Genomic DNA, 27,589 nt, shown 5'->3' with positions numbered 1-27,589 from the left:
GACCTTATGAAGAAAGACCCCAAAAAAAAAAAAAAATGGCTCTGAGCACTATGGGACTCAACATCTTAGGTCATACGTCCCCTAGAACTTAGAACTACTTAAACCTAACTAACCTAAAGACATCACACACACCCATGCCCGAGGCAGGATTCGAACCTGCGACCGTAGCAGTCCCGCGGTTCCGGACTGCAGCGCCAGAACCGCTAGACCACCGCGGCCGGCAAGAAAGACCCAGTTTACTGTATAATAATATTAGGTTTTGTCCGCTACATTTCGAAGAAAACCAGTTCATGAACGCAGACAATAACAAACTCGTGTGGAATGCAGTACCCACACTGTTTGACATCCCAAATAAGCCACTTCTACTGACGATGAAGAGGAAACTGCCACAAAGATTCGACAGTCAATCTAAAGCTGTAAAACAGTCCTATGACACAGAAGCAGCCAGTTCAGCTCTCCATGTATCAGTGCCAGATTCGTGCGAATCATCACCACAGACGTGCTTTGACGATAAAGTGGTTAGGTTAAGTGCAGCTGTTCGTGTCTTACAAAAGCGTGTGAAGTGACAGATTGTGCAACAGGCGACAATGACACACACAGTAGGCCTACAGAACGATAAACGAGCTGTCGATCGCTTTTGTATGTAGAGGTACATGTCTGTGCTTCTTACATGTGAATCTGTGTGTTTATATTCTTTTGATATCAACGTGGTAAGCTGCAATTCTGTCCAATGTCACATGTGTTTCTTCACGAATGTGTTGTAGCTTGCCACTCTACTCATGGTTTTTGTCGATACTTGCGCTTATTTTAGAATCATTAATAGAAACATATATGCCTTCTGATGCTAAACAAACTCTTGGAGGCAAGAAAATAACTCGAATAATTCGGAAATTACGTAGGAAATGGATGCAAACAAACATTATGCTTACGACGCGTCTGACGTTCACCTTACCTGCCGCTTGGAGCGCTAGTGTCGCTCCATCTGTCAAACGGCAACTTTTACAGCAGCGAGTGTCGCGACTGTTATGTTAGACTGTGGTAATTTCGAGCGAGCAGTTCTCGAGGTGTGTCGGCAGTGGTCGGATGCAACCTGCGGCAGAAAGAAGCCGTGCGACATGAGAGGTCGCAGACTGCTGTGACCGTGCTAGTAGCGCCGGAGGAGACTGGTAGTAAGCGAGGATTTTTTTTTTTTGAAAATTTTCGACTTCGCTGAACGTAGTTGTTGGCTGCTAGAGCATTAGAAGGATTTTGTCAGATTTGTGTACGTGGATACACTCAGAATAATATTCGTATCTTGTGGCCAGAAACGTATTTATTGAGCATAGACATTGTGGAATAATTAAAAGTCTATGAAAAGTTTTTCAGCATTAAAATCATCAATTTTCTGAATATAGTAAATTCAAAGTTGGTTTCTTTCATTTTTCTTTGGTTAGTTGACCAAACCACTCCTGATCATTTAATTTCTATACATAAAAGTATGGCAGTAATTGTTGCAATTAGTCCATGCAATGCACTCTGCATGGATCGCAGTATTGCTTTTTGAAATATTTTAGCATGTTGCTGATCACGCAGTTGCAGCGGCAAGACTGAGGGAGTTTTCTGTTGCGCACACTAACACTGCAGAACCGTTGTTAGGAGACTTTAGAGGATATTTTAAACCTCGCAGTCAGATGGCTAAGAACTGATTTCTTTATAATGCGTGAAAGGAATAATTAATCGTATGTTCAAATTCCGGTTCTTTTGGTTCTCAATCAAAAAAACTATCATTGTCAGGGACGGAACGTCACACACACATATTTCAGTACTTCTTTAAAAAGTAATTTACCCAATAGAATTTCAACCTTTCTGTATGAAAATTCGCTCCGAATATGGCTAGACGAATTCTTCGCCGCAAAACCAAGTGATTTCTACAGCAGCAGAATCGAGAAACTATCCCAGAGTCGGCAGACTTGTGGATAGTGAAGGAGAACATATTATTGACGACTGAAGTCTCTGTTATGTATATCTGTTAAGTTTATTAAACTTAACGCAGAGAGGTGCGCCGTGGTTGCGCTCCATTTGAGGTTGGCGCTACTTCCTCCTGCGATTAAAGGTATATCGCTGGCGAGCGAGGTGTTTACGTGGCGAGCGCGAAGCAGGAAGTGAGAAATGAGTTACGGACTAGAGTCGGCGGACATGTGGCTATTGCGTCAGTGTGTGATTCACGCCCGATTCGAAGCGCTGTTTTGTAGCGCTGGCTATCAACAGGTTTCCTGGCGGAAGGTTGTTCTATGGATATACGGTGGAAATGGTTGTACTCCGGTGCTGCTCCGTAGTAATACTGCTTTACAGCTTGTGGTATAAGCGTTGAGAGAAGCATTTGTTCGGTTGTGCTCTGAGTTGCAAAACTGTGTTTCCTAGAAGTGTGAAACTCCAATGAAGCAGATGCATTGGGCTCTTCATAAGGTGCTGAATTTTAGTCTATTTCAGATCCGTACTTTACTTTGATTTCGGCATGCATCGAAAGGTCATGCCATGCTGGAGAAGATGTAATGTGATGTGGTGACATTTAGCTAAACGGGCCAATCTATTAGCGACGACATTCGAGAAGACACTTACTAAAGGTACTGTCTTGATAACCTTCATCTAATCCTTCTCGAACTTGGGCATTGTCACAGTTGTTGTCTATCTTAAAGGTGTTCACGGTAATATGTATTTGAACATCGATCACCTTTAAGAGTTGGAACTAGAGAGCTGTTACAAACATTGACTCTTAGGCAAGCTGTAATTGCATTAGGTGATTGCTAAACTATCCGTGTTTGCTGTTTTCTATTTCTGATTTTAAATTTATGGGACTGAGCTGAAGTAAACCTCAGCTGTGGATTAGAAAAAAATATTTTGCTTCATTTAAGGGATCATTTTCATTTGAAATGTATGTGCTCCCGTGGAGAACTAAATAGAGTGCGATTGTGAGTTGTGTGCTGGAGTACGTATATCGTTTTCATGACTGTGCCTTGTAATCAAACGGAACATTGTGTGGTCAGGTAAACCTGTCTGTTGCAGAAATTTGCTTAGCTAATGTGACGCCATAACACCTACAGGATCATAAAGAAATGTATCGGCCATCTTTTACGGCTTTCAAACTATGAAAGTTGACTGAATTCAGAGCTCACATCCAGTTATGATTCTGGAATAAGCGTCTCAGTATTTCTTTTTTTGTTAAATCTGAAAAATTTCGCACTTATCTTTTTACAATAAATGTTGGCAACCAAGCTCAATTAATCGCTCCCACCCTTTCCTAAATTCCAGTATCCTGGTAGATACGCTACAAATTTGTGGACTAGCGCAATATAAAGCCGAACTCACCCAAGTCATAGAGGGCTGCATAGGTGAGTGCGAAAACTTTACCATATACAGAAAATTTCGCCTACCAGAAGTATTGTTAGAACAGAGAGGCAAGTAAGTTGAATTATTTATGCTATAATACCCATAATGCAAATTTTCTGATCTTACTTTTCTCGGCAGCATCACAAGCCTGTAACGCTGTTTCACGTAGTTTCAAATCCTTTACCTAACAGGTAAGGTGTCAGAGATGTACAAAGGTAAGTTACCGAACAGAAAATTTAGTTTTGTAGAACTGTTTCTTGAAGTACGACATACGATACTGTGCACAGCACTTCCTCGAACGTTTCTTTAATAAACTATATAACATTCCAAGACCAAACATTACCGAAGAGAATTGCCAAAGTGTGAAATTCTGTTGACTTTTGAATATCTATCATTAAGAGGCAACATGTTAAGCGGCGCAGTGGCTTAGATCAATGTGTTTCTTTCGCTGCCCTCCAAGAACGTGAAAAACAGTTAACCATTTTCTTTCATAAATCAGTAATTTTTTGCAATCGGTACGACATTTAGTATTTAGATATATACATAAATGTGATCCGCCTATCGCAACGGCCCGTTAGCTCAGTTGGTTAGAGCGTCGTGCTAATAACGCGAAGGTCGTGGGTTCGATCCCCCCACGGGCCAATTTATTTTAATTACCACATGTGTGATAAAGTCTGATATTATATACATGCTGTCTGGTATTAAATCCCTATTTCAGAAAGGTACACTGATAAAGGCGAGATATATTAGGATACTGGCTTCGAACCTTTCTCAGCTCATAATTTCTTAATGCATTCACATATTAGCTAGAACCCCCTACCCACCTATTATCGCCAACATTAGCAACTAAATAAACTTGAGAATGGAAAAGAATTTTCTTTGAACACTTTCATTTTTAAAATGATGAAAGATAAATTATATTTCGTTTTTGTAAGCGTTTTGTTGAACCACGAATTAATGAGTCAATGAGACATTTGGTATGGCTTATTTGTAACAACTTTTTTATAGAACGATGAAGCAGTTTTCAGTCCACTGCGAGTATTACTTAAAACTACCTCTCGTAAAAGGAAGCCAACTAGCCACATTAAGGGTAAAGATGTGTTACAAAACATGCTTCGTCTGCATCACTCTTCTCCCTAGGCTACACTTGCTTCAGCCACACCCTGCACCCCATTTAAAATCAAGTAAATTAAAACAGGTGAACTATACTTAGGCCCACTGTTTGTAAAATCACTTTATTGGTGGATTACTTACTTCAGAACAGCCAGAAATAAGATAATAAGAGGCTGCCAAACTTTTGTGCCTGGCCACTGCCACTATAATAATAATAATAATAATAAGAGGAAGAAGAAAATAATAATAATAATAGTACAATGTAGAACCTACGTCAGTGCAGTATCCACTACACAGTTACTATTGTGCGCCGGTTTGTTTACTGTTATGAAATGAATAATGAAGCAATGTCTCACCTACTGTGGGAACTACCTACACCTGTTACGGTCGTTTCATTCCGTCATTCTTCTTCAAAGAGCTAGTGCGACTTCTTTAGCTGCAGTCCTTAGGAAGAGATATTTTGGGACATTCACTATTTGTCTCAGGCTTCACACCGCTCGACTTAACTTACACATTTAAAGGAATACATTGAGGGTAGAATTAGCCCGAAAAGTGAATAGATAAAATTATTGAAAGACCACAGAGAGTACTCCTCCAACTTTCGAGTTGGGAAAGCTACTTATCAGGAGAGGTGAATTAAATCCGCGTTGTATGCGATATTTTTTCATCGTAACGATGTCGGTTTGTGTCCGCAGCTGAATAGTTATAGGATACGACTAAAAACCTTTCCAAAGTCATCTCCCTCTGAAATTGTCTTTAATGTATGACTGGTTTTTTTTTATGTACCTTTAACAGTGGGATCCAAAGTTCCTGAAACCGGCCAAGTGTTAAATTTTTTTAAAGTAATGCACATTTCTGGTAGGTTTATCACTGTACTCCGCATACTGTAAAAATTGTGCGAGGTCAACAAGAAACCTCTGTGCTTCATGTAACTTTTCTGTGCTTTCTACCTTTACCTCCAGGTTTTATCGCATGCTGAAATCTTAGTAGAGCAAATTATTATCAAAAACCTCCGCGCGTTATCTTGGCAGATCTGCGGGGGACTTTATAACAGGCACCAGCACACAGGAGCAGCGCAGACCTTTGACAGCGCAGTGGGCTGACAAAAGAAGGCTAAACTGACGTCAGGTGCTTAAAAAGAAGCAGCCTACATGATAAAACCAGCCTGCTATTTCAAGCAGCAAGGTGGATGTGCAGCACCTTCATAGTGTGTCCGTGAAAAAATAACGAAGCACGAAAAACTCTTTGTAGGCGCTAAGAACACACAGGGTGCCCACAGTGAAAAACGACAACAAAGCACAGAGGGCAGAGAGAAGGAGCTCGCAGAGCAAGCCGTGGACGCACAGTGTTCAGAAATGGCGTTCACATCCTAGGCTGCCAGTATTCATCTGGATGGTCACGGCGTCTCTAAATCAATTAACGGGAACTGCGACAAGGTTCCTCCAACACGACTAGAGCCTTCTCATGTCTTTTTCCTCCGTCCAATCGAATCCACTCTACAACTGCCATAAAATACACTCATTTTCAGAAAAAAAAGAGAACACTGAGAACGACTAGAGATAGGAAGTTCATACTCATATGACATGTATATTAGTACGTTCTGCAGAAATGACTAGCATTTTAACCATGTCAGCCCGCGGGTTCGAGGTCAACATCGATATCGCGGCGCAACACAACCTATCGGTAATATGCGCCTGGGGCTCTCGTTGTCATATAAACCGAAAGTAATAGATCATTGGGACTTGAGCAGACGTACAGGTGCCTCGCAGAGGTATGCGTGAAACGTGCCGTCAAATAGGTGAGACTGAAAGAGGGCACCTTGTTGGCATGAGAAAGTGTGATGTGTCCATCTGGGAAATTGTTGCTCGTGTGGGACGAAGTGTTAGGCAGCGCAACGGGTGTGTATAGAATGGTTCAGGGAAGGTCGTAGAACACGACGAGGTGGGTTTTCAGGTCGCACCGTCCAGACCCCCCTCCCCCCAACCCCCCTAGAAGATCGACAACTCATCCCGAAGGCAGTGCAGGACAGATCTGCGTCCTCCTCGTCTCTGGCGCAACAGTGTAACACATCGTACACTATGAGAAGTGACAGTCCGTCCCCGTTTATAACGGCACTGGTTACGTGCGCTTCGTCCACTTCTCCGCCTACCATGCTAGACGACAATGGTGTGTGGAACGGCGTCACTGGGGAGAGGAATGACAAAAGAAAGTGTTTTCGGAAGAATCCAGTTTCTGTTTGTTTGAAAATGATGGCCTCATTTTGGTTCGCCGCAGATAAGGGCAGCGGCATCACAGTGACTAGATTCACACAAGACATACAGCGCTAACTCAAGACGCTATGGTGTGGGGGTGCTATTGAGGACAACGAAAACTCACAATTGGTGCGTGTCCCGGGGCACTGCGACCAGCGTTACCTACGTGAATGAATCCTGCGACCCATAGCCATACCCTTTCTGCACATCACCCCACAATGCATTTTTCAAATGATTCAAATGGCTATAAGCACTATGGGACTTAACATCTGAGGTCATCAGTCCCCTAGAACTACTTCAACCTAACTAACCTAAGGACATCACACACATCCACGCCCGAGGCAGGATTCGAACCTGCGACCGCAGTAGCAGCGCCGTTCCAGACTGAAGCGCCTAGAACCGCCCCGCCACAGCGGCCGGCGGCATTTTCCAGCAAGACAATGCACGACCACATGTTGCTGCACGAAGAACTGTCACAGGATGTCAGCCTTTTGCCCTGGCCCGCCACATCACCAGACTTCATGCCAATCGAAAACGGTGAAACGACGGGTGCGGCGCTGTGACCCAGTACCAACCATCACAGACGAACTTTGGAACCAGGTGAATGCAGCATGGATGGCTATACTACAGAACGTCATTCGCGCCATTAACGCATCGATGCCATGTTGTATGGAACTAGTTATCAGGGACCATAGTGCACCCTCTGCCTACAAGCCAACAGGACACATGCTGAGGCTAGGTGACTGAAATGCTAATCATTTCTGCATAACACGCTAATGTACATGTCCTGTGAATATGAATGTTCAAAATGGTTCAAATGGCTCTGAGCACTATGGGTCTCAACATCTGGGGTCATCATTCCCCTAGAACTTAGAACTACTTAAACCTAACTAACCTAAGGACATCACACACATCCATGCCCGAGGCAGGATTCGAACCTGCGACCATAGCAGTCGCGCGGTTCCGGACTAAAGCGCCTAGAACCGCTCGGCCACCGCGGCCGGCGAATATGAACGTCCTGTCTCTAGTCGTTCAAGGTGTTCTGTTTTTTCTGAACGTGTATGTTTCATTAATTCATTTCAGTCACCTACGAGAGAACCAGAATGCTATGATAAATCACCGCATTTAATCTACAAGTTGTGGCTCAGACACTGCGGTCATCTACACACATGTGAAAGTAGAAACTCGACTGAACGGCGCATTCATAGCAAGTAGCGTCCCTTCGCTATGGGCACAGGCCTCCTACGCATCGAGCCAATCCCAATTGTTATTCTTGCTTTGTTATAATATCGGTTCTCATTTTTAGGTATTAAAAATCAGGAAATTATATAAATTTTTAGTTTTAAAATTAAATTATTTAATTATAATTCAATTTATTTATGTGAATGTGAGCAATATGCAGTAGCTACTCACGACTACAATTTAATCTATGCCTCGCTGATTGCTGAAGAATTACGACACACAATGGGATTCATCCTCAAGCTGTCCGTCACAAATGACTGAGTATTATCCACAAACACTGCCCTGTACTGGGAACACGAGCGCTCTACGTCACAAGACGGCAGTCTGGCAAACTTACAGCGGGGCACCTCGCTCACGGTCACATGCACACACTTTTCTTGATGAGGAACTAACACATCTGAAATTTTGCGCATAATCTGAAACCCCCTTTTGTTTCCTAACACACGTCTGGATTTATTTTGTTACATTTGTCCTACAGATCCAGTAAGTCTCTCAAGTTTTCTATCAATGTCGTAAACACATTGAACTGTTTCTGTACGATTGCAACTGAAGCTGCATCACCTTTGTCCAGCACATTAACTACCGAGGAAAAACCAAACGCTGGACTGCAGCGGGCCAAGACGTCCAGCGCGTCGTTACTCGGGTGGGTGGCAGTGGTACGTCGCGTTTGAATATGTGAATTCTTCTCGGCGACTTTGTGAGCACTCTTTTTCCCGTTAGAAATCACTTAATCCATTTCAGGATATACTGCTCTAATTTCGTCACATATTTCGTGTAAACCATGCGCAATGCACAGGAAATGCATCATTTTGGAATACCTAAAATCCATAGAGAAGAAATAAAAACTTTGAGGTTCGCCGATGGCATTGTAATTCTGTCAGAGACAGCAAAGGACTTGGAAGAGCAGTTGAATGGAATGGACAGTGTCTTGAAAGGAGGATATAAGATGAACATCAACAAAAGCAAAACGAGGATAATGGAATGTAGTCGAATTAAGTCGGGTGATGCTGAGGGAATTAGATTAGGAAATGAGGCACTTAAAGTAGTAAAGGAGTTTTGCTATTTGGGGAGCAAAATAACTGATGATGGTCGAAGTAGAGAGGATATAAAATGTAGGCTGGCAATGGCAAGGAAAGCGTTTCTGAAGAAGAGAAATTTGTTAGCATCGAGTATAGATTTAAGTGTCAGGAAGTCATTTCTCAAAGTATTTGTATGGAGTGTAGCCATGTATGGAAGTGAAACATGGACGATAAATAGTTTGGACAAGAAGAGAATAGAAGCTTTCCAAATGTGGTGCTACAGAAGAATGCTGAAGATTAGATGGGTAGATCACATAACTAATGAGGAAGTATTGAATAGGATTGGGGAGAAGAGAAGTTTGTGGCACAACTTGACCAGAAGAAGCGATCGGTTGGTAGGACATGTTCTGAGGCATCAAGGGATCACCAATTTAGTATTGGAGGGCAGCGTGGAGGGTAAAAATCGTAGAGGGAGACCAAGAGATGAATACATCAAGCAGATTCAGAACGATGTAGGTTGCAGTAGGTACTGGGAGATGAAGAAGCTTGCGCAGGATAGAGTAGTATAGAGAGCTGCATCAAACCAGTCTCAGGACTGAAGACCACAACAACAACAACAAGAGGTGCCGCTGCCTTCTTCACATAGGCTGCAGCACTATGCTTATTTTCATTCCATAATGCCATATGGGGTTATTTTTTGGGGTAATTCATCAAGCCAAGCTTAAGTTTTCCGGGCACAAAAACGTGCAGTAAGAGTTATATGTGGTGTGAACTCAAGAACATCCTGTTTACGGAACTAGGGATACTAACTACTGCTTCCCAATATATTTATTCCTTAATGAAATTTGTCATTAAAATATATAGCTTTTTCAAACCAACAGCTCAATTCATGGAATCAATACTGGAAATAAGAATAATCTTCACAAGGATTTAAAGTCACTTAGTCTTGTACAAAAAGGTGTGCATTATTCAGGATCACACATTTTCTGTAACTTACCAACAGCCATAAAAAGCTTGACAACCAATGAAGTTCAGTTTAAGAGAAGCCTAAAGGATTTATTGGTGACCAATTCCTTCTACTCCACTGATGAATTTCTCAGTAAAACCAACTGATTTGTGTATGTATATATAACTTCTGCACCATTTCAGTGCCGTAATGTGTTCATTCTAAAGAAGTATTATAGTAGTTGTATTACACGTTTATTACCTTCTAAATAAATAATTAATTTTTTTTAAAATTCAGTGCATTAGTATTTGTAAAATGACTCTTTCATATAGTGTTCATTAAAAAATGACAGTCATTCCACTTGGACCTGTGGAATGGTACATTAGCTTATTTGTTTTAGTTGTAAATATTTGTCATGTGTTGTTGTTTTTCTGACATGTTCTACATCCTGGAGGACCTCCTCACTACGGATGAATTGGAATGAAAGTAAATCTAATCTAATGTAATTAACAGTAAAACATAGTTGAACTTACCAACTGGCCACAAAATTTGTAATGCTTCATTAAATACTTTTGCAACCGTCACATGGTTCGCAGTAGTCCTTTCTTGGCTTGTTGGCAGAAGAGATATCTTCGAAATCACTTCGTCGTTTTTTAATACTCCAAAAATGACATTTCCAACTTATTTACCAGTAGAGTTTCAACTTTCGTAAAACCTAACCGAGATATTCTCATTTTCACCCACCTAACGAATTTGTTGTAGCGTTTGTTGGTAGCGCTTTTGACGATACTCTATTCCCAACGTTGATTTTTTCAAGAGTCTCAAGATACGAATATTTGGAAAAAATATTCCTTAACACTGGATTATATACTCTAGAAACAGATAAGTCGGCTGACTCCAATGCCCTAAATAAATCTTCACAATGAACCGAAAATTTATCTGTCGTGCAGAAGAACCTGGAACTGTATCACTTTTTTGGGGTTGTTTTTTCATCAGGCGGGAAACTGCGGCGATAAGTTTCTTACCCTTCACGTGATGTTTAACTTGAGATCGCTGTTCGGCCTTTAACGCTTTCCTACATGGTTGGCAGAACGCGTCCACCAGACCTAAACTCATCCTTAAATTCTCCAACATTCTGCTGCAGACGATAAATTGCTGTTGCTTTGGCATTAGGAATTTTAGTTCACGTCTCCAGAAATGAACTGCATGTGAGCGAGTTGGGAGGTGGGACATGTGGTGAGTGCGACTGATAAGATGATAAACACACAACTGACAGCTAGTGTGCAGAAACGGAGTAACATACACACTGTATGTAGGGCAGCGGGTGTTTGTTAAGACTGTATAGCTCCCAGGTACTTCGTCGTTTAAGTAACACAAAACAGAAATGAAATAAATTGAAAGATCTAGCATATTTATAAAAAAGTGTAAATATTAATTGCTAATAACTGAAAAACAGGAATTTATGTAACTGTAGAAAAAAATGTGTAAAATATGTATTTGCACACAAAGATATTCGATGAAATCGTCTCGGGTGATCAGCCGAATGGTGGCGTCGCCTTGTCGCAACGTTTCGACGAGTTTCGTAGCCATTATCATCAAGACTAACGCAACATTTCGATGAGTTTCGTACCCATTATCTTCAATCGAACGCTAGTTAAAATGTCGATAGTGTCGCTAGAGCTAAACACATTACGTGGCCAAAACGCACATACATTCCGTCTTAATTTACATACCCTTCGATGCACTTCATATTCGGAGTTTGAAAACTGACTTTTGGTTCCTTAGCGTTCACACACACATACACATACGGACACACAGACGAGAGAGAGAATGTGAAAACGTAGCCACTCTTCAGGAAGTAGAACAAGGCACATCCGATGTTTAGAAAGGAGGCACATTTCACCTGTGTCGCATTCTAAACAAACTGTCAAGTACAGGCACTGAGTACGCCTTACTCGCAGTCCTTGTGCTTGTTCACCGCAGATTCGCTGCGTCTTACGCCCTTTGACCAATTTACTGTTTGACGAATGAGACGATGTGACAGACAATGTTTCCCAATTATCTGAGCACTGTGTGTTAACGACGTCGGCTGGCCGTGTGATTTGATAAATTCTGGAAATATTGTGTCCAGTAAGCCATGGAATACGTGCATCATAAATAACAACAACCGCTTGAGGGTTGGTATGTAGTTGCTATTGCAAAAACTGTAGCTAATTCGGCCCCAACATGTGCAAACACGCACAGTTCGAGTATGCACAGACAAGCAGCGAGCAAAGCCGCTCACAGACTGCAATAGTGAACTAGCATTCAGTAAGTTCGCTTTCCCCATCTGGCATCGCTAATAACAGGTTTGCCTCGTGATGACTGGGTGTTGTGCGATGTCCTTAGGTTAGTTAGGTTTAAGTAGTTCTAAGTTCTAGGGGACTGATGACCACAGATGTTAAGTCCCATAGTGTAAAAAAAAAAAAAAAAAAAAACAGGTTTACCTGAATCATAGCAGGCAGTTGGCATCGCTAATAACAGGTTTACCTGAGTCATAGTAGGCAGTTGACATCGCTAATAACAGGTTTAACTGAATCATAGTAGGCAGTTTATGGTTCCTCAAAAGTAGGGCCTAACTTGTCCGAGATCTGACACACACAGGCACACACACATTTACAGGTGTCCGGAAATGCTTCTTTTCCAGGTTAAGGCCTTCAAAACTGTGATTTTATTTTCACCAGGTCGCTGTCTTCACAGAATATGTTCAAAATGTTCACCTCCTGCTTGACTATAGACCTCACATTGATGTCTCACGACCCTGCGAATCCAAATTGTAGGAGTATTGCATATATCTTCACAACCTGCCACAATTCGGTTCCGAAGTAGCTCCACGTCAGGCACCGTTGTAAAAGGCAAGAACGCAAAGGCTGCTGTCGCAGACTTGTACTCCAAATAGTCATATGGAAACCACCTAACCATCATGTGCTCATGGAGGGAGTCGTGTACACAGAATCCGGAATCTCCTACTTTGTATCTGGAGTTCGTACTCTCTGCAACCCAGGAGATTCAAAATTCAAATGAGTGCACAGAGAGAGACGTTCAAATGTCTTAGGATGTGGTCATCTTCGCTGTGGTTGCCTCTCCTGGTACCAACGATGACAGACTGCCTTACCGTAACTCAATTGCACTTCTGCCAACCCCTGATTTGAGTAGATTTCAAACACCCAAGGTTGCTACATAGAAGGTTGGGCCAATGTGTTCGGCAGCGATCGGGTGTTTCCGTGTGACGTCACTGTCGAGAAGCGACAGCAGCGCGAGACGTTCGCATGCGGCACTATTGCGCTGAAACTAACATTAATTTACGAAAAGTGAAGGGCATATAATGAACTATGGATTCGATCGAAGCTTACCAATACAGGGACTGAATGTTAATACCTGCTACGACTGTGAAATTCTTATATTGTCTCACTGGTAAATGACAAAAGTAAAACTACAGATTTGTGGCTCCCCCTCAATTTATATTCTATTACTCAATATTTTTTGTTAGATAACAATCTGGTATGCTTCAGTCCCTTTTCATATATTTTACAATTTTTAATAGTACTGGAAATGCAGCAATTACAAGAGCTTTCAGTTTACGAAACACATTTTGTGCATCACAGTCGGCAATAGTGTGTACCATCTTTTTCATGCAGGTATTAAGCAGCAACCGTACGTCTAGTTAGTTGAGACTACACATAATGATACAGAAGCCCGGTTTAATAAACTCACATTCAAAAATTTTAAGAAGAATTTAAATGCCTTAATCAGATCTGGAGGGGACTGCAGAAGCTCTCCATCTGCGTGCTGCTTTCTGCTGCTGCTGTTTGGCCCTCTGTGCCTTTGCAGATGTGTTGAAGTGCCTTATCCGGATGAAGGTTCTGGTTTTAGCGCACACTGTGATGACCTCTTGAGGAATAGTTGGAAACTTCCCAATTAAAAGTCTCGTCAGGCTTCTGATCACATTGCCGTCTTTACACAGACTGATGCCATGAAAATTTAAAAAAAAACATCTCTAACTGCTTAAGAACATCAAACCACTCATCTGAAGGGATGATTAAGCCACCACGAGACAGTTTCTCAATCCACCCAGAACTTGCATGGTCTTTCGACACTTCGAGTGTCTTACCACTAGGATGACCAAGTGATTTGTCAATGGAGACGCACCTGGAGGCAATATATTCAGCGATGTAGCACAGACCTTCTAGAGAACACTCTGGATCTTCTATCAAAGCTGGAACAATTAAGTCATGTAGTGTAATGTCCCTCATTTGTTGATCACCTTCTATCATTGGCAACGCTTCCTCAGTGCCCGGCACAAGTCCTGTAAACAGGTTGGAAGTCAAATAATTTGTATCAGTTTCCGCTGAGATTGGACAAGAACTGCGTAACTGAATGTCAGCAATACTTATGTTCATAACTAAAATACGCAAACGGCTTTTAAATTCCACTGGTAAGGGATGATCATAGGCTCTGCCAATTGCTCTTACCTGGGAAAATAAGTTTTCAAGGCAGTCTTGGTTGAACCTTGAGGTTCACAGATGCTTTCCTTGGCTTAGCCAGCCTACATGTAAGTGGGCTGTTTAGGTTTTTATGTTGGTAACGCCACATAGTGCTCTGTATGAAAATCACTGACTGCGCTGTGTGCACTCTGTGGTTGGTTGGACTCATTGGTGGAATATTCGCTATTGGATTCAAATGGTTCAAATGGCTCTGAGCACTAAGCGACTTAACTGCTGAGGTCATCAGTCGCCTAGAATTTAGAACTAATTAAACCTAACTAACCTAAGGACATCACACACATCCATGCCCGAGGCAGGATTCGAACCTGTGACCGTAGCGGTCGCTCGGCTCCAGACTGCACCGCCTAGAACCGCACGGTCACTCCGGCCGGCTTTCGCTATTGGAGTGTTGGGCAGTTGGATGTGAACAGCGCGTAGCGTTGTGGAGTTAGAGGTGAGCCGCCAGCAGTGGTGGATATGGAGAAACAGATGCCAGAGTTTTGAGAGGTTGCTATAAGCGGACGATCTGGACGTGTGTCCGCCAGAAAAAGGAAATTTGTGCAGATGGATGTCATGAATTAATAAATATACGATGACTTTTGAACACTATTAAGGTAAATACATTGTTTGTTCTCTATCAAAATCTTTCATTTGCTAACTATGCCTATCAGTAGTTAGTGCCTTCAGTAGTTAGAATCTTTTATTTAGCTGGCAGTATTGACGCTCGCTGTATTGCAGTAGTTCGAGTAACGAAGATTTTTGTGAGTTAAGTGATTCATGAAAGGGCCGGCCGAAGTGGCCGTGCGGTTAAAGGCGCTGCAGTCTGGAACCGCAAGACCGCTACGGTCGCAGGTTCGAATCCTGCCTCGGGCATGGATGTTTGTGATGTCCTTAGGTTAGTTAGGTTTAACTAGTTCTAAGTTCTAGGGGACTAATGACCTCAGCAGTTGAGTCCCATAGTGCTCAGAGCCATTTGAACCATTTTGATTCATGAAAGGTACAGGTTATTGTTAGACAGGGCCATTCTTTTGTAGGGATTATTGAAAGTCAGACTGCGTTGCGCTAAATCAATATTGCCTGTCAGTTTAGTTCAAATGGTTCATATGGCTCTGAGCACTGTGGGAATTTACTTGTGAGGTCAATAGTCCCCTAGAACCTAGAACTACTTCAACCTAACTAACCTAAGGACATCACACACATCCATGCCCGAGACAGGATTCGAACCTGCGACCGTAGTGGTCGCGCGGTTCCAGACTGTAGCGCCTAGAATCGCTCGGCCGGCGTGTCAGTTTAGTGATGATCGGAATAAATAAAGAGTAAACTGTCTGAGTACGTTCAGTTTTACTCAGCTGTTCGAAAATCAAATTGCCGGCCGCTGTGGTCAAGCGGCTCTAGGCGCTTCAGTCTGGAACCGCACTACCGCTACGGTCGCAGGTTCGAATCCTGCCTCGGGCATGGATGTGTGTGGTGTCCTTAGCTTAGTTAGGTTTAACTAGTTCTAAGCTTTAGGGGACAGATGGCCACAGATGTTAAGTCTACATCTACATCTACGTGATTACTCTGCAATTCACATTTAAGTGCCTGGCAGAGGGTTCATCGAACCACAATCATACTATCTCTCTACCATTCCACTCCTGAACAGCGCGCGGGAAAAACGACCACCTAAACCTTTCTGTTCGAGCTCTGATTTCTCTTATTTTATTTTGATGATCATTCCTACCTATGTAGGTTGGGCTCAACAAAATATTTTCGCATTCGGAAGAGAGAGTTGGTGACTGAAATTTCGTAAATGGATCTCACCGCGACGAAAAACGTCTTTGCTTTAATGACTTCCATCCCAACTCGCGTATCATATCTGCCACACTCTCTCCCCTATTACGCGATAATACAAAACGAGCTGCCCTTTTTTGCACCTTTCGATGTCCTCCGTCAATCCCACCTGGCAAGGATCCCACACCGCGCAGCAAAGGATCCCACACCGCGCAGCAATATTCTAACAGAGGACGAACGAGTGTAGTGTAAGCTGTCTCTTTAGTGGACTTGTTGCATCTTCTAAGTGTCCTGCCAATGAAACGCAACCTTTGGTTCGCCTTCCCCACAATATTATCTATGTGGTCTTTCCAACTGAAGTTGTTCGTAATTTTAACACCCAGGTACTTAGTTGAATTGACAGCCTTGAGAATTGTACTATTTATCCAGTAATCGAATGCCAACGGATTTCTTTTGGAACTCTGTGGATCACCTCACACTTTCCGTTATTTAGCGTCAACTGCCACCTGCCACACCATACATCAACCTTTTCTAAATCGCTTTGCAACTGATACTGGTCTTCGGATGGCCTTACTAGACGGTAAATTACAGCATCATATGTGAACAAACTAAGAGAACTGCTCAGATTGTCACCCAGGTCATTTATACAGATCAGGAACAGCAGAGGTCCCAGGACGCTTCCCTGGGGAACACCTGATATCACTTCAGTTTTACTCGATGATTTGCTGTCTATTACTACGAACTGCGACCTTCCTGACAGGAAATCACGAATCCAGTCGCACAACTGAGACGATACCCCATAGGCCTGCAGCTTGATTAGAAGTCGCTTGTGAGGAACGGTGTCAAAAGCTTTCCGGAAATCTAGAAACACAGAATCAACTTGAGATCCCCTGTCGATAGCGGCCATTACTTCGTGCGAATAAAGAGCTAGCTGCGTTGCAGAAGAACGATATTTTCTGAAACCATGCTGATTACGTATCAATAGATCGTTCCCTTCGAGGTCATTCATAATGTTTGAATACAGTATATGCTCCAAAACCCTACTGCAAACCGACGTCAGTGATATAGGTTGAGAGGTGGTAGAAGTCCCCTCTCATATTTCTATCTTACTCTGAGTAATTCGATTTTCCTCAAGATTTTAAACATGGCTGCCATCCTTTATTGTGAACGATTTTCCTCTCTAATTGCATGCGGTGAAAAGTTGCTATTCCTTCACACGCGGGCTTCCCACGCAGCATCTCTCGTCACCCGGGTGGTCTGGTGACAGGCGGGCTCAGCTGATCTTGAAAGGGTTAAGCCGATGGGTGTGAGGGCGTCAAGTGAATGCTTTCCAGACGCCGACATTGTCATAATAGCAGTGGAGACACACCCGCAGGGGACTGAAGGAGCGGCTGGGCTGGAGATTCCGTTACTTCACAGAAACTTTGCGAAAATACTTTCTGGCGGGCTACCAGCGAGGCTTGGGAATGACTTGTGTTCCCAGGCAGTCTGGGCGGGCAAATTGCCGAGTTTTCTGCAAAATCGTAACTGTGATTGGCTTGCTCAGGGCATAGCTCCGTGACGTAGCAAAATCGGAGCAGAAATTGGCGCCAGGAATCTCCATTGGTGGAATGGTAGTGCTTCAGCAATAGAGTGGAAATCTCCGCCGGTTTTCGAGTTGCTGATTGGAACGTTTAACCACGGCCACTGTCGTGGGGGCGGGAATGTTCTGTGTTCGGCTTGTACGGGTGCTCTTGAGAGAGTCGGCTCTCGCCTTTCTGTCGGAGGAGGTTACAAGACAGCTCTTGCTGCTCTGGACAGCCTTCCGTTGGCTGTCTAATATACTTTTATTTAATTGTAACTGTTTGACGGAGTTGTTGAAGTTTCGACCTCAACGTAACTTTCCGAGTACAGTTGGCAATTGAGCGTTATGCGTACAAGTGGCCTATGTTGTCTGTCTTGAGCAGTTTTGGCTAAAGTTGACTGTATGACTTCGCTTGTTAAAATCAATCACTGTACCGTCAGTGATTGTGTGGCGAGCCTGTTCGTCTCCCTCAGAGGCGCATTTGTATTGATAGGAAGTCTTTAGTCTGGAGCAACCAGACCAGGATAATTTGTTTCGGGCTATACTCGCGACATTATCATCACCACGACGGGACGTCGAAGCAACCAGCCATCGCCAGATCGTGTTCTTGCAGTTAAGAAGACAGCTTGGTAATGTATGTCCGCAGCACCGGCAGCTTAGGGAATTTTGCTAGGTGATAATCAGAGCTCAGCAGAGCGCGCCTGTTCGTCTTTTCTAACTTTGTTCTGTCTTGGGTGTTCATTGTCTGAGTTCTCACTACTGTAGCAGCAATTAATGTTGGGTTGGCTGTGTGTTTCTCTTAAGATTTGAGTTGCAAGGAATTGGCTCCACATACCACTTCGTCATAAATATCACAATCTAGTTTATGGACAACTTCGCCTTCACAGCATTTATTTGAGTACCCAATTTGATCCAGTTTGATGTATTGTAAATGTTTCATGTGTTTTGTTTATTATTTTGAGTTTAGTCATAATAAATCAAATTGTTATTTTGGACAGAACTTTCATTCTGTTAATTGGTAGAGCAAACCTTTCATTTCTCACTACGTTAATGAAACTTTCCTTTATTTAATTAATTTGTAACAAATTACATTATTGCAGGTGCCAGACTCTTTTCTACTCCACTTGCAGGGTCGATTACAGTCAGTTCGCGTTTGTTCTTAATCCATGTGCAACAGCAAAAGTCGGAGTTAGAATAGGGGGGGGGGGGGGGCGGGGGGCTTAGGTCATCATTTACATAGGAAAATTCTAGAAGAATTTAGTGTTAAATACACTGCTAGCCCCTGCACCTCGCATAAAATGGCAACCCTTAGCCTCGGATCTTTCCTGTGTATCGCTGATAAGCAAGCAGTATTATCAGTAGGAACACTCAAAATTTTTTACTTAATTTTTTATTGATTAATACCCAAGTTTTTCTGTTAGTTCCGCGTTTAGTTTTTAAGTAGCGGCGCATGATTACAGTTTTTGCTTTCAGTGTATATATTTTTTTGTTCATTGTTTTTTGTGTTTCTTTGATGTGGTATCCGTACCACATCGCACTTTGTCGGATTTGTGTGCGGTTTCTGTTCCACATCAAATTGTGTTTGTAATTACAGCGTTGGAACAGCGTTGTTGAAATTTTATGTCTATGTGTAAAAATACAGGGAGTAGATTATTTTTATTGTGCATTTTAGATAAATTTTGTTTTTCATGAATGATCACGAGAAGTAAGGCACGACTATTAGTGTGCGAAGCTAAAACAAAAGTGGATACCATAATGGATAAGGGGCAGGTTACTGACAGGGATAGGTTCGGAGATGAGATTGGCACATTTTTAGCAGGACAGGGCGGCAGGTTCATTGATGAGGAAGGTGATTTGGACGCGATCTTAGAGCAACGTCGCGGCCGTGATTATGATAGTGAGGTAGAGGATGAAACAGAGACAGGCACACAGGTCGAGACAGTATCAGAAGTTTATAGTCAAACGAACGAGAGCAGACAGAGGCCAGCTCGGTCACGTCAGAGCTCTAGCGCCCAGGTGTCCAGAGTTACATCGCCCATGTGTGACAAGGATCAAAAAGATGGCATTAACCCAATACTGAGCTTCCTACGATCAATGAAAGAAGAAGCTGACGAACAACGTAAGAAGGAGAAGGAAGAAGATGAGAAACAGCGTAAGAAGGAAAAGGAAGAAGCGGACGAACAGCGTAAGAAGGACACTCAGACTGTAATTTCGCATATAGGAGAAATTCGTGGGGAATTACTAACAATAAAGAAAGAATGTGGAGAAGTAAAACAAATGTCAATGGCTGCACAAAAAGTAGCAGGCCCGGCCAAACCGGCAGTAATAGGGGCAATGAAAGTCGCGGAAGCAACTTCTAAACTCGCAGGGCGCTTGCGACGTACAACACAATCCCACTCAAAATCCCTAGCGTTCTTAAAAAATCAAGGTAATATCGCGGTTGCGAACACCACGAAACGATTGGGAGAAGTAGAGAGTCGGGTAGCAAAACTAGAGCAAAACGGGCACACGAGCACTGCGCGTTCGGATACCAATGATGGAGTACACAGAATTGTGTCTCCGAGGGAAAGCCCGTCGTGCTCTAGCCCAATGACCGAGTGCGGAACTAACAATGCACACGCAGAAACAGCGAGTAATAGCTCCAATAATTGTAGCCCACTTAGGAAAGTGAATTCTGCGTGCTACTTCCACTGTGATACAGAGGTAGCACATCACAGTTATCAGCAAGATAGATCAGGACACTCAGCAGACGTGCAAGTATCGGAAACGAGTGACAACACCAGTGCGAGGATCAGACAGGATGTTGATCACAATCACTTCCTGTCGATAGTAAAATTCCAGAAGTTCAAAGAAAATGGAGGGTCGATGCATCCGAAGAGCTGGGTGACACAGTTTACAAATTCATTACCGGCGTCATGGCCAACCCAGGCAAAATTAGAATTCATGTGTGGACACATCGAAGGCCAAGCCGCGGAAAAGATGCGGGGTGTGGCAGCGACGTGTCGGACTTATCAGGAATTTGTTGGTGCATTCCTGCGGACCTACTGGTCAAAGGAAACGCAAGACAGGATTAAAGAGGAAATAATATTTTGTCCTGAACTGGAAGTGTCCGGACATAGGAGCGCAACCAAATTTCTTGATGATTTACTCAAGAAGACTCAATTTTTAGATAGTCCATATAGCAACGGAGAAATCATTAAATTTTGCTTTTCCAATTGCCAGTTGGGTACCAACAGACACTTGTCGGGAAGTGTGGATCTGACATAGAAGCATTCAAGAGTCTATTGCGCGAACTCGAAGTAGTCTTTGATAAACAAGACGCAAAGGACAGGAAGAAGGGGCAAAGTAACAAATACCACGGGCCAGGAAGGGAAGACGACAACAGATCGCATAATCGCACTGGTCAGTTAGGAAACCAGGGTTACGGAAGTCAAGGTTACGCTATTCAAGGTTATGGAAACCAGAGACACGGAAACCAGAACGTCAGGGAACAGGGTTAATCTAGACAAGGAATCTGGGACAGGAGGAATAATGAACGGCAAAGCGACCGTAATTGGAGAGAGCGAAACCAAGGACAACAGTGGAGCCAGGAGATTGAAACTAGACCCGCAAATCCTAATGCACGTCAGAGGAGGGGGAGCTTAACAAAGGATTGACGCCAGACTAGTGCGAACACAGGCCGCCGGAATTTCGCACGTAATCTCGGACCTGGCCAACTACGGATGATAAATTACGAAGATTTGTCAGAAATCCTGCTCGAAGAACATAAAACAACTTCTCGACAGGATCGGCAGCCTCTTATCACAGTAGCAATAGCTGAAAAGAGTATGAATGCGATAATAGATAGTGGAAGCTACATAACAGCAATATCTGAGGCAACATACAAGAGGTGCTCTCAGGAGGTGGACTGGCCTGTCCTATCGGCTAAGAAAACCAAAATAAAAGGGGCATTAGCGGGTAAATGTACGGAGGTCACCCAACAAACATGACTGGAATTCTCCTGCCAAGGACACAAAATAGAGTCTAACTTCTGGATCGTGCCAAATCTGGCGATCGACATGATAATAGGAACGGACTTCCTAAATGAGCGTGAAGCGATAGTTGATCTAGGACGAGGTGAAGTGGTTTTGAGGAAAGGGAATCCCGTCCACATTAAGTTCGACGACCAGCTGATCCCAGCTCAACTACCGTCTAACTGTGTACGGATAAACTATGCGTGTCAGAAAGACTGAAAGGAAGAACAGGTCGACGTTGCGGGTAGGGGAGAGGACACGGATGAGAATGAAGTCGTAATAATGGGAGAAATAAAGGAGAAAATAGGAGAAAAAGTGGAAGCAATAAAGAATATAAGGTCCGACCAGCGCAAAGAACTTCATAAATTACTAGTAGAACAAGCGGAGGTTTTCATTCCCAAGACAGGATCAATAAAGAACTTACAATATGACTTCCGTGTACGTCCGCACAACCAGTTTCGTGTGCCACCCTACCCAATCCCATTGGCATATCGACAGAAAGTAGCAGCTGAAATTTCGCGAATGCTGAGTGAAGGAATAATAGAACTTACGGCTTCAGCCTATAATAACCCGTTAAGAGTAGTCGAGAAGGCAGATGGTAGAATTCGTTTAGTCTTGGACTCGCGACAAATTAATAACATAATAGAACCCGAAACAGGCAGACCAGAACGATGAGAGGAACTCTCACAAAACTTCCACGGAATATCAATCTTCTCATCAGTTGATCTAAAATCGAGTTTCTGGCAAATTGAGCTCCACCCAAATTGCAGACAGTACACAGCCTATTTAGCATTTGGAAGATGTTACCGGTTTCGTCGTCTACCATTTGGTTTGAACATTTCGTCTGCCGCATTCATTCGGGGGCTGGACGGCATACTAAGCGATAATTTGAAACGTCATGTCACCAGCTATGTGGACGATTTGCTGATCGCGGAGAAATCTTTGGGAGAGCACAATGCGGTCCTCGGTGAACTCCTAGCGACATTCAAGGAATACGGAGTGACTATCGATATCGAAAAATCGAATTTTGGGTCGTCTTCTGTCAAATTTCTAGGACATATCATCACGGGTGAGGGCATTGCGGCAAATCCCGAAAAGATCGAAGCGATTGAAAAGTTTCCCATTCCTACGACAAAGAAGAAGTTAAGGGGGTTCTTAGGGATCATAAATTTTTACAACCGCTTCATACATGTGAAAACTCAGAGCAGTCCTAGGTTGCACCAACTTAGAGGAAAGAAGATTCCTTGGGAATGGGATGAGGTGGCCGAATCTGAATGGAAAGCATTAAAATTCGCATTATTACATGCACCCATCCTCTCACACCCGAATTTAGCAGAAGAGCTTTGCATAGTAACGGACAGTTCATATTCAGGTCTGGGTGTCATGGTGTTCCAAGACTATGTACATGAGGGAAACAGGGTGTGGAAGACAATTGCGTTTGGTAGCAGAGTACTAGCCAAGAGTGAGAGGAATTACTCAGTAACCGAGTTAGAGGTGCAGGCTACTGTATGGGCGTTTGAAAAATTGAGGTACCTTCTGTTTGGTCGCAAGACGAGGGTCTACACAGACCACAAGGCACTCGAGTTCCTAATGACTGCAAAGCTTAATCACAGGCGGCTCATTAGGTGGGCATCATATCTGCAGCAGTACAATTTTTCTATAGAACATATCCCCGGAAGTCAGAACATTATTGCAGACGCCTTATCACGGTCACCGATCGGATTTGACCACAACATGGAAGAAGATCTGGAGGAAAATCACTACTGCCTTTTCTATATGCAAAAAGTAGCCTTTGAAAATTTTATTACCTGCAGTATGCAGGACATCAAGAAGGAGCAAGACAAGGCCCCTGCCCTAGTGTTATTGAAACAGAAATGGATAGACAGAAGACACACCACCGTCAGGCAGTTCTACGTCTTGTGGAAAGGCATAATTTTCCACCGAAATTATGCCAATGACACTGAATGGGGGGTATGCATCCCTGAACACCTAATAAACAAGGTTATATGGCATACTCACTTCAGCTATGGACACTTCGGACCATGCAAGTGCAATCTCAAGCTAAGGACCATGTGTTACTTTCAAAACATGGAGCGACGAATTCGGAGGGTACTATCGGTGTGTAAAGACTGCCAAAAGGCTAAGCACACCACTGTGAGCATGCAGGCACCCTTATACCCAATCGTACCGACCAAATTAAGATTAGCAGCAACAGATTTGATGGGGCCTTTGCCAAGAACAAGAAGAGGATATACTTACGTATTAGTGTTTGTTGAGCTAACGTCCAAATACGTTACTTTTACGGCACTGAAGAGGGCGACAGGACGAACTGTACCACGAGCCCTAATCCGGGATTTCCTACCACAGGTTGGTCATGTGGGTAGAATAATTTCTGATAACGGACCACAGTTTAAGTCAAAAACATGGAAGGAGACGTTGCGTCGATGTGAAATTGATCCCATTTTTATATCTTCACACCATCCGAGCTCGAATGCTGCAGAACGGGTAATTAAGGAACTCGGAAACTTGTGCCGGTTGTACTGTAACAAACAGCACACGACATGAGACGTTTTCCTTAAAGACTTCCAGGAGGTGATCAATGAGGCACCCCATGGGATAACAAAATTGGCACCCATTACAGTACTGAAAAACCGGATTCCTAAGGACTTGATAACCGAGGTCGTAAACTTCCCACCAAGGGCGCGAACGCAGCACCGAGCCATAGTGGATTTGGCTCTCAAGAGGATAAGGGCTGCAGCAGAGGTCAGGAAGAGACGTGCCGACAGGGAAGCTCGTCTACGACACTTCCAAATTGGACAAAGGGTGCTCCTGAAGTCTTTCCGACTCTCTAACAAACAAAAAATGAAATGCCAAAATTCTATTCTGCTTACAACGGCCCGTAACGTATGAGGAGAGCAGCTCACCACAATGCTTATGAATTGGAGACGCTGAAAGGGAAGAAGTCCATAGGACTCCACCACATCTCTCACATAAGAGTTCGTGGAATAGTAGTAGTGTAAGTGGTGTACATAGTAGAATGGGCAAATACGTGAACCTTGCTATAGTAGTAGTGTAAGTGGTGTACATAGTAGAATAGGCAAATATATGAACCTTTCTTCGGGGAACAATAATCGTTGTATTAATAGATTAAGATTGCTAAAGTATTAACACGCTGCGTTGTCTCGCATAAGAATTTACTGCTGCTATCCTTTTTTGTTTATGTTCGCGACTTCCAGTGTCGATGGAGTAGGAGACACTACCTTTCCATGAGCAATGTTTTTGTCCTTTCCTGTCTGGTGTCCATGTTGAGGGATAATGATGAGTGAGGAGATGTCGCACAAACGGGCGCACACAAGAACGTGCTCTTAGAAGCGTTCTGAGAAGTCGTGATACGCTCCATAGCGGGCACAACCAGTTTGTGAGACGTTCATACCAATGCTTGCAGGCACGCGTCAGTGCACTGCAAGATTGTGGTATATTGCGTGATTTCGAGGATGAATATGGGCAGTATAGTTTTTACAGTGATGCGCCAGCATCGTTGTCTTGCAAGTCGGTGTGAACCTGTGAGCGTTTGACTCCAATGGTGCCCTAGACGGTAGAAATGCGGGCATAGAGCCTACCATGCCAATGTGCTGGTTGAGGATTCAGCGTGCTGCTTGTCACTGTCACAGACATACTGTGTAGCTGGTGTGTGGTGGGCGACGGAATCCTCAACAGGAACCAGTCCTGGCTTGGTCATATTACATTGCCTCTGGAAAGGTGTGCATTGATCGCGAAAACCGCATCACATAGAAAAAGAAATTGCAACTATAAATTTATTGTCTTGTATAGCCATGGCTAACCCAGTCTCTGGAGTTTCAGTGAGGCGTAGTGAGAACTCGGAGGCCATGTCGTACGGCGCGCACATCACTGTCGTCAATAGCGGCGAGCAGCGAGACATCTCAGCGTAACAGGAATTATGTAAGAGTGTTGTATATATACATAAAAATAAAAAGAGAGAGAGAGAGAGTACCATATACTAGGATAAGTTAAACTTTAGGATTTAACAATAACTAGATCCTTAATATTGTGGGGGTTTTCTACCACAAGTGTTTGGCGCGCGCCTGTTGGGATGCTATTTTTCAGGTCACCAAACCACAGACTTGAGATGGAGGGACGACGGGCGAGCGAAAGTAGAATAGTTGCATGCTCTTTATAGCACAGTAAAACTTCGACCTGCATAACAACATAATTTATTCAAAAGACATAGAATGTAGATCGTTGGCAAATGGTAGTTAATTCTTGAGCATGTCTACTGTCCATCTATATAATTAATAGTAATATTAGTGCGGGCCCGCACATTTAGTTGTTCATCCAATATAGCGTCACACACCATGTACAGTAGTGAGATCGGTCTCTACACAAATATCAAGATAGATTATTTCCATGTCTAGATTAGATATACCAAGATTTTTTTGTAATGATAGCCACAGATTGATAACTATAAAATTAAAATAAGAGTATCTGAAATGACAGACCATCGATGTATCGTTATGTAAATTTATTATAGCATAGAAGGTCATGGGAAAAAGTTAGGCATAAGATTTTTGTCAGAAATGTGCAGATGACAGGAATCGTGGCAATGCAGAGGCCGGCCGGCGCAAAAAACAAGAGGTCATCGGCTGTCCGTAAGAAGGGGAGCGTCAGCGCGCCACCTGACGAGAAGGACGCGGGACCGTCGGGTCCTACAAGCTGACAGTCACCGGGCCGTATACCTGAGGGATTAGGCGGCAGACAGCCCTCGCCGGGCCACAAGCGAAAGTGTGGTTGGCCGTTGACACTGACACGCGACCAGCACGCAACAGCCAGCTAGCTCTCCGGACGCGGCAGCTGTTTGGAGGGATTCCCTGCGGCAGACCACGTTGTCGTGAGTACACGAAGATCACATAAGGTGCCAGAACCTGCGCCTCATGTGCCTCAGGACAGAAAGGGACGCTATATAATCACCTATTTCAGTTTTTACAACTCACTAGCATTGGCCGATCTGTATACACAAAGCAGTATCGTGCCACAAACTCTAACAAATGAATTGTCTCATTTCTAACTTCTCCTCTCACTTAGACAGCAGTTGTAGCAATCGTTGCTTCTAGTTCGATCCTGTATGGATGACCTCACACACTTGTGGAGTCACTCCACGTGCCATCATCCCTCGTCGAAATGCAATTTTGGGAAACGTAAAGTACTGTCCAGGGAGAGAAGAGACCTAGACTAGTGATGTATCCCAACAAGTAGACCTCAGAGACAATTAATCGACGTGAGGAGAGCCTATCACTATGTCTTCCTACCGTACTGCCGTGATCATAATCGTGGGTCTTGCTGCAATCTCAAGAGAGTACTGCAGATGCTCCAGCACACCCTATTGCTGTTGCAACAACGTAGCAACAACAGCCGACGTTTAGCCCTGTGTGATGTCAGTACTGTGGCCCCATCCCAAAAGCCCCCCCTCCGATGCCCAAGACATGGAACCATGTGCATCAATGCATATGACTCAACATACCAACCCCCTCAGAGAAACTAACGAATTTGTGAAGTGCTTCGAATATTTCTAACAATGTGATTTAGTGCCTCATCCTCAGCACAGTCGCGAACATTGTGCAATGTGCAAGCACAACTTGACACGCCATGAACCTTGTTTTTTTCTTAAATTTCTTTCTCTAGTGTTGTTTTTGTAATGTATGTTATACCTTGTATGTGTTTGTGAATTTGCACTGTAATTCTTATGTAAGTGATAGAGTAGGGCGC

At 43.4% G+C, this 27,589-nt stretch overlaps 1 non-coding gene across 1 annotated transcript; it reads left to right on the top strand.

Moving 5' to 3' along the window:
- Nucleotides 1–3,934: 3,934 nt before the first annotated feature.
- Trnai-aau lies at nucleotides 3,935–4,008 on the top strand. The gene has a single exon. It is a non-coding gene; the product is annotated as a tRNA-Ile (tRNA).
- Nucleotides 4,009–27,589: the final 23,581 nt, after the last annotated feature.

Source organism: Schistocerca americana, chromosome 1 (assembly GCF_021461395.2).
Source record: "Schistocerca americana isolate TAMUIC-IGC-003095 chromosome 1, iqSchAmer2.1, whole genome shotgun sequence".
NCBI classification, from domain to species: Eukaryota; Metazoa; Arthropoda; class Insecta; order Orthoptera; family Acrididae; genus Schistocerca; species Schistocerca americana.
The sequence above is the reverse complement of the archived record's forward strand: the minus strand, read 5'-3'. Positions and strand labels throughout refer to the sequence as shown.